Genomic DNA, 7257 nt, shown 5'->3' with positions numbered 1-7257 from the left:
TTTATTATTAATCCATTATTTACCAATGTCCTTTTTTGGGACTCTTGTTTTCATTTCTAATGAAGCAGTGGAATTTTTAGTTTTTATTGTTGTACCTAAATTTTGAAATGACCGCTAATGCTACAAACGCAATAAAAATGCCTTGAAATTTTTAATAAATATTCATGTTATTATCATTTTTATGCAATTTTTTTGAAAAAGTTGAATAGAGTTTTGGCATATAATTTGTTGATTGATAGTAACGATGCTTGTGAACGTTTCCAATTTGGGCATCTAGCAGACCGCTTCGGTGAATTCAAGGTTTGACTGATCCCCGTGCTTTTATCGAAACATATATGAACAGGATTAATAGAGTAAGTTAGAATTATTTAACACGCACACTGCATTTATGTCATATTTTTACATGTAATTTTTTAACTTTTCTGATGCTTCATTATCATTAACTCTTAATTGAGTTCAGAGAAATGGACCATTCGCTGTACTAGATACGATTTTAGTATCTATAAATGTGTAAAAATCTTTTTCTCAATTTCCCTTAGAAATAAATGCCGTTCATAAATACTGATATCAAACTGAGAATTCTATGCCAAACAATTATTTCAAAGTTAATTATTCTTGCTGAAAATGCTTATTTTTTTACGTTAGTGTTTAAAAAAAAGAGAAAGATTAAGAAATAAAAAAGGAGGAGAAAAGCATTGATAACATCAATTAGTTCCTATGCTTTTTTTTTCATCTTTCATATTTTTTTAGAAAAAATGATAGCTTTTAAAAAAAACATGGGAGAATCTTCCAGCTTGGTTGGTGGGGAGACTACAGTATATATATTACGGAGCCTACATTTCCAGTTTTCATTGTTAAATTTATCATTTTTACTCATAACTTATCCAATTGTTCCCTTCACTTCTTGCAATGAATTGTTACATTCTCTTCCACGCAATTAATTTTATAGCAGTGGCACACGCTTATTTTACGAGGCAAAAAAAATACCCTGGAAAAATGATGAACGAAGTCGGAGGGAAGAATAAGATAGAAGCGAAATATAATAAAATAAATGTACTCGGGTAAAAATGTATATAAATGTAACCACTCGTATACATACACGTATTTCTTTGAAAAAATCAAAAAAGAGAATTCGTTTACGGCTCGTTAAACTGGTTTCTAAAAATTTCCCGGGCACCACAAAAATTTTCGACATAGAACTTGAAAAAGCTCATGTTCATTTCTCTATTTATTTCTCTGGCATCTATGTTTGGCGATCACTGTTGGCTTCTATTTTTTGAGTTTGGCGATGAAAGTAATGTTCCTCGTGGACGAAGTTGGTGCTTGTTTTGCTTTTTACAGCTCGTGTTTTATTCTAGTCGTAGTGATTGGAGAGTGACGAGGGCTTTTCGCGTTGGAATTGCTGTAGCTGCGCGTCGTGTCTGTTTGCCTCGTGACACATGGCATCTTGAATGTACATAATGCAGCAGCCGTCAGCGTCCCATGTAAACAGAGGCGACATTCGATCTGTTCTCGTCTGACCGATGCAGTAATTTCAGTCTTCGAAGATAGGTAAGTGCCTTACATTCTAAAAAGTATTTTATTTTCTATACGTGTAATTTTCACTGATCATGTCGCATTAGCTTTTACAGTCGAAGATATTTATGTTGTGACAAAAGATAGAAAAAAAAAAAATTGTGAGGGAGTCAGAGGCTCCTATGAGGTGACAATGTTTTTTCTCTTCCCCTTCCTGTGAATCAGTTTTTATAAATAGACTTTTTCCTATCATTACGACGGAAATTTTAAGCAAAATTTCTTCGAATGATGCAATCGCTATTATGTAAACAAAGTGCAAATTTCAGTTTTGTCTAGTTATTAAACTGGCAAAGCCATTAGCCTTGAACGTTCTCTGGCATGCTTTGAATTGTGTGTGTAAGGGGATTTGAAGCTTTACCGAATGATTCGTCATTTGAGTCAAGCTGTATTCTCTCAAATTTTAAACGCTAATTAACTTTGAATTTTGAAGTTCAAATTTATTAGAGAGAAAGTATTTCAGTCAAACGCCTCCACAACTTGCATCATCAGCACCTTGGTTAAAATTCCGTATGGAAGTTTAGAATCGGGGTTCACCAGTGATTGTACATCTGGATCAGAAATCGATTTGAATTCAGTATCGCGTCGATTTAGAATTAATTTTTATTCAGAGTCTGCAAGTTTTGAGAATGATGTTAACAAATCGGAATGGAGCGTACCCTTAACTTTTAGTTTTCAATTTTATACACAGTACCGGAGTGCCAATATGAAAAAAAAAAACTTTCCGAGATTGGGGGAGGGGAAGGGGCAATAATAGTGATATTTAACACCTATTTTAGAGCTATTCGTAAAAACAATTACAATAATTGATGGGTATGTACTAATTCAGACTATTAGAACTTTTAAAATCAATTTGAGTATTTTTTAGCTTTGCTAAAATTTAAGATTAAAATTCGAGTTTTTAAAAATCTTTCGGATACATAGTTTTTTTTTGTACTCAACTTGTCATTACGTTGTATATTTATGGATCTTTAGGGAGGGGAGGCACAGCCTCCTCACAACGTTCCTATAAGGGATAACAGAACTTGGAAATATACCGAGCGGACTCGTAGCCCTGAGTGATCAAACCAGTTTTCTGTTGAAAGTGACGTCCAATCGTTAAAATAAATAAATAAATAAATATAATAATAATAAACACAACACCACGTAGGGAACAACTACTAGCTATTGCAATAATATTGGCGTCACACTTTGCACAAATATGGCGGATGAGCTAGCTTGTGGGTTTTCGCCGTTATGATTGGTCTGTGATTTGCTGTGATTTGTCTTGGTCATAGTGACGGACTCGTGAGAACCCGGGTTCGAACCCCACCAGTGCCATACAGTGGTGGTCGGCTGATGTGTAGTTTTCTGTGGTTCCCAACTTTGAGGCGTGAATGCAAGCCGATCTCCTCGTTAAAAAGTTTCGTCACAGAGAACGACAGGCCTACAAACGGTACAAATATTCAATCATTACACACTCACGAAATACAAACCCTGTTTAAATGGGAAATAAAATATCCCGGGATGTTACGGGTTAAAGGGATTTTCGCGATAACCCATTTTCCTGGTCTCTAGTTTATACCGGTATCCCCCTTTCTGGATGTGGTCACGTGGGTTGAACGGAAGTGATTGTCTCAAGATGGCTGACAAAGGAGCTAAGGCGCCTTTCTAAGGAGGCGCCCTATTCAAGAGGCTATAGTCGGAGTCACCCACCATTATTTAGCAACACAGATGGGTTTCTTTTGACGGTTCTCTGCAAGGTTTATAGAATGTATAAGGTCAGCCATTAGCAAGAGCACGCTTCAGAATGACTCATTTTGACGTCACCCGATTCATCACGTGATCCACTCGAACGGGAGCATAGTGTAAAATTGCTAGTTTTTAATGAACTTTTCGCATAGTGTTCATGCTCAAAACTTTATGATTTGTTTTGAGTGGATGCAACAAAAACCGCTTATTGGCAAGATATTTTTTTTTAATTTTTAAAAAATTTGATTTTTGATGAATTTTTTTTCCACCTCGTATGCAATGTAAAGTGAATGGAAGCAGCTTCTCTCTTCCACGAGAGGGAAATTTTAGAAACCTTGAGGGAAATTATCAGGAACGCGTCTTTACGGGAGAAAAAACATACAGGGAAAGATAAACAGTGGATACAACATTTAAGTGCTTAATAATTTCATTGAATTGAAAAAAATTATTTCTTGGTCTCGTACAGTATTTGTTTATTATTTTGAACTCGGCCTTACCTAAATTAGAGCAATGTATGCTCGCATATTTCTTGCATAATACGAACACGTGTGAACTTATTTAAACAGTTATAATGTGGTGAAAAATTGATTTCCAAACAGGATGCTATGGCAGCTGTGGGTAAGGGGCAGTAACAAGCAGTGCCGTCTTAACGCATGGGCCCACCCGGACACTGCCCGGAGGCCTGCTCTTTCTTCCAATTCGTCAGTGCCGCGAGATCAGCCGTCTTCAACATAATTCCTAATATAGGCATTATGTTGAAGACGGCTGTAGTTCCCGAATGGTGAACTATCTTGGGTTGCCGTTGCTATTTGTGTCGCAAATATTCTGCTGATAGTTTTATTGAACCACCATATTAGCACATGCAATATAATTTAATATCAAAAATATCACGGTACCTCAGTGAGCCGCGGCAAACCGTTTGGTTCCAGACTAGTGACTGAGGGACCACCCGAGTGGCGCAGTGGGTGGTAAGATGCTCGTCTTCCACTATGAAGGTTACCGTCAAGGTCCACGGGTTTGAATCCAGGTACAGAACGTCAGGAGCAAGTACTTTATCTACCTAGCCTGGGGCGACCACCGAGAGATGGAGCCTCCATTTCCCTCCCAGCTCCACTGGTTGGGAATTGCTGTATTTCTATATATGACCGGAGTTGGAGTGCGGGAAAGTAAACTAATGACGGGACTGCCATTATGAAACGGTGTGCCGCTGTATACAAATGCACGATTCTAAACATCGGGTCATATGGCCCCCTGCTATCCTAGGATATTCTAACGGTACCCATGGGCGAAAATCAGATGAGAGGGAAGTCACAACAAGTGAAGAAGAGGACCACAGAAAGCTGTGAAGAAATAATTATTCACGTGAAATGTGATTGGGAAAAATGTGACTATACTTTCTTAATCCATCAGAACTGTCCATGGAACCAGGCCATCTTAACCCGTTTCTCCATGGCCTGGGACCTCATGATTTTCGATTGTAAGTATGTAAGTCGAATTTTTCAAACGAACGTTTTTTTTTTGGTCCGCAGGGTATCGTTATATATTGAGGTTTCACTAATTTAATGCATATATAGGTGCACAAACTCCGGCCCGCAAGCCAATCTGCTTGATAATTTCATTCGGCTCACTGTACAATTTTCAAAGAATTTATATTTACAAATACGCTTTAAGGTGTTTGGTTAAACCAAGGGTGCACAACTTCCGGCTCCCGGGCCATAAGTGCTGGAACCTACCCTGAATTGTATATTAATTAACTATTGGAGAGGGAGCTCAAACAACCCCCCCCCTTAAATAATTAATGAATATACAATGCAACGCACCACTCTACCTTCCTGTATAAGGGCTAGAGTCCCGCATATACGGGACAACCAGAGACTTTCAGCCTCCAAAAGTTGGCCGACAAGAGATTCCATCCGGCTCGTGAAAAAGTGTTAAGAAAGTACCCAGAGCTTACAACACGATAATTGCATCAGTTTGTCAAGCTGTTGCCATCTCATATCCAGCCCGCAGACCGAAATCGTGCACGCCTAGGCAAAACGTATACGAAATATGATTATATAATAATGCGCTATTGATTAACATTTTAAATTAGTTTTATCCCTGTTTTCATTGGCATATGGCCCGCGAGCCGAAAATGCTCGCGAAAATGTTCAAAATGCGAAAATTTTCAACATTTATGTCGAGGCCTGAATCAGACATCGTGGGGAGGAATCTGTGACTGTATGTTTGAATTCTAGGTTTCCCCTGGGCACAGCCGCAGGTTGGGGGTACATGTGGGTCTGATGCCCTGGACCGGGGGGGGGGGCGCAAATTCCGTCCTCTAAACTCTCTTCGACGTCACAAGGGAGCGCCAAAATGCTTGCTTGCTGACCGAGCATATAGTTGCGACCCTGACCATGGGCAGAGATCAGTGCTATCTTAATCTTAACGCATGGGCTTACCTGGACGCCTCAAGAAAAGAAAGGGCCTCACAAAAATAAAATTTGAATAAATTTTCGAGAATTTGCCAGTAAGGATCTCAGAAAAATTACTTGGCCCGGGGGACCGCGATGCTCTTCAGACGGCCCTGGCGTAGATACGGGAAGGGTATGCCCCCCCCCCCAGCGTTGAAGGTGAAGCTGACTTATCTAATGTATATGCGTATATATGAATTGGACATCAGCATAATCATGCTTCCCCCCTCCCAGACTTCCAAGTCTATATCAGACTATGGCCCTGACCCTGGCTTTCACTTATCCATGTGGAAATTGGACAGTGTTCAATTTTCAGCAAGTAACGTGGAGCCGAGTTATACAAAAAAGATCAAATCGTAACTTATATTAATTCCCAATCAACTTTAAATATCGAAAGGTTATCTTTCCCCATAAAAGAAACATTTCTGATAATTCCTTTTTCGATTTTACAAACGGAGATACTTCCCATTGATTTAGCATTGCATACATGGATCGAAAAAAAAAGTCAAATAAAATAACTTTTAAAAAACTAAAAAAAAAAAAAATATTTTGATAATATATCCGCAGTATTTTTGGTATCTACTCAGAAAAAATGATTAAGGTTTGTGAATTAGAACTACGCAAAAAAATTAATCGCAAAACAATAATTTTACTTTGTGTTTCTCAATAGGAGGCAGTCACGTGAGGAATCGGGTGACGTCACTTGATTTTCCTAAAAGAGTAGCTAAAAAACCGGTTATTAATTATTATCGCTAGGGAGAACCCGGCTCCTCGGGTTCTCCCTTTTTTCCCCTATGAGGAAAAAAAGTTGCCATGCAGGTAATAATCACGAAAGTGACTCCCAATCTTGCACATGTAAAGCCCTGTTCACATGTGCAATAAAACATCCCGGGAAGTTCCCGGTAATGAGGATGTTCGTTACAAACCATTCACATGACGTTTTTTTTAATGCCGGTAATCCCCCTTTTCTTTCCGGAAGTCATCACTGGTTACGTGGGTTGAACTGAAGTGGTTGATTCAAGATGGCTGACGAAGGAGCTTACAGTAGTTTTGGCGGCGCAAAGGATTATGGGAGAGAAGGTCGGTGTCGACCATCAGTCCACCTCAAGAAAGATGGGCTTTTTTGATGAGCTTCTCTCCCACCTTTTTTCCCCTACGAAGGGAAAAAAATTGTCATGCCGGTAATTATCGCCAAAGCGACCCCCAATCTTGCACATGTGGGCGGGGCTTGAACGGAGCTATAGATGACACCTCTGAAAAATCAGACAACACTAGATACGCACTCGGACTGTTAGGTACACACATTACACTTCCGGCACAACTCACTAGGCAGTAAATCGCCCATGGAGATAGAACTGAGTTGTGCTCGGTTTGAAAGAAAGCAAGCAAGTTTGGGGTTTTTAGTACGTCTACTGAGGGAGAATCTAGAAGCCTAAATCCTAAGGTTCCCAGCCCTTATGCGTACAATTCCACTGTAGATATGTTTTCTGCATGATTCACA

The 7257-nt window shown here is 39.2% G+C and overlaps 1 protein-coding gene across 1 annotated transcript in view; it reads left to right on the top strand.

The window, feature by feature from the left end:
• Positions 1–1351: 1351 nt before the first annotated feature.
• Positions 1352–7257, top strand: part of LOC149079980 (LHFPL tetraspan subfamily member 2a protein-like) — a 55392-nt gene continuing 49486 nt past the window's right edge. Inside the window, exon 1 of the mRNA XM_089238899.1 lies at positions 1352–1551. The gene's annotated coding sequence lies outside the window, so the exon portion shown is untranslated. The remainder of the gene's footprint in view (positions 1552–7257) is intronic.

The sequence above is a fragment of the Pholcus phalangioides genome, unplaced genomic scaffold (assembly GCF_987345545.1).
Source record: "Pholcus phalangioides strain wild (caught in Gottingen) unplaced genomic scaffold, Ppha-v1.0 ptg000011l_1, whole genome shotgun sequence".
Taxonomy (NCBI): Eukaryota; Metazoa; Arthropoda; class Arachnida; order Araneae; family Pholcidae; genus Pholcus; species Pholcus phalangioides.
This window is presented reverse-complemented; position numbering and strand designations above follow the sequence as displayed.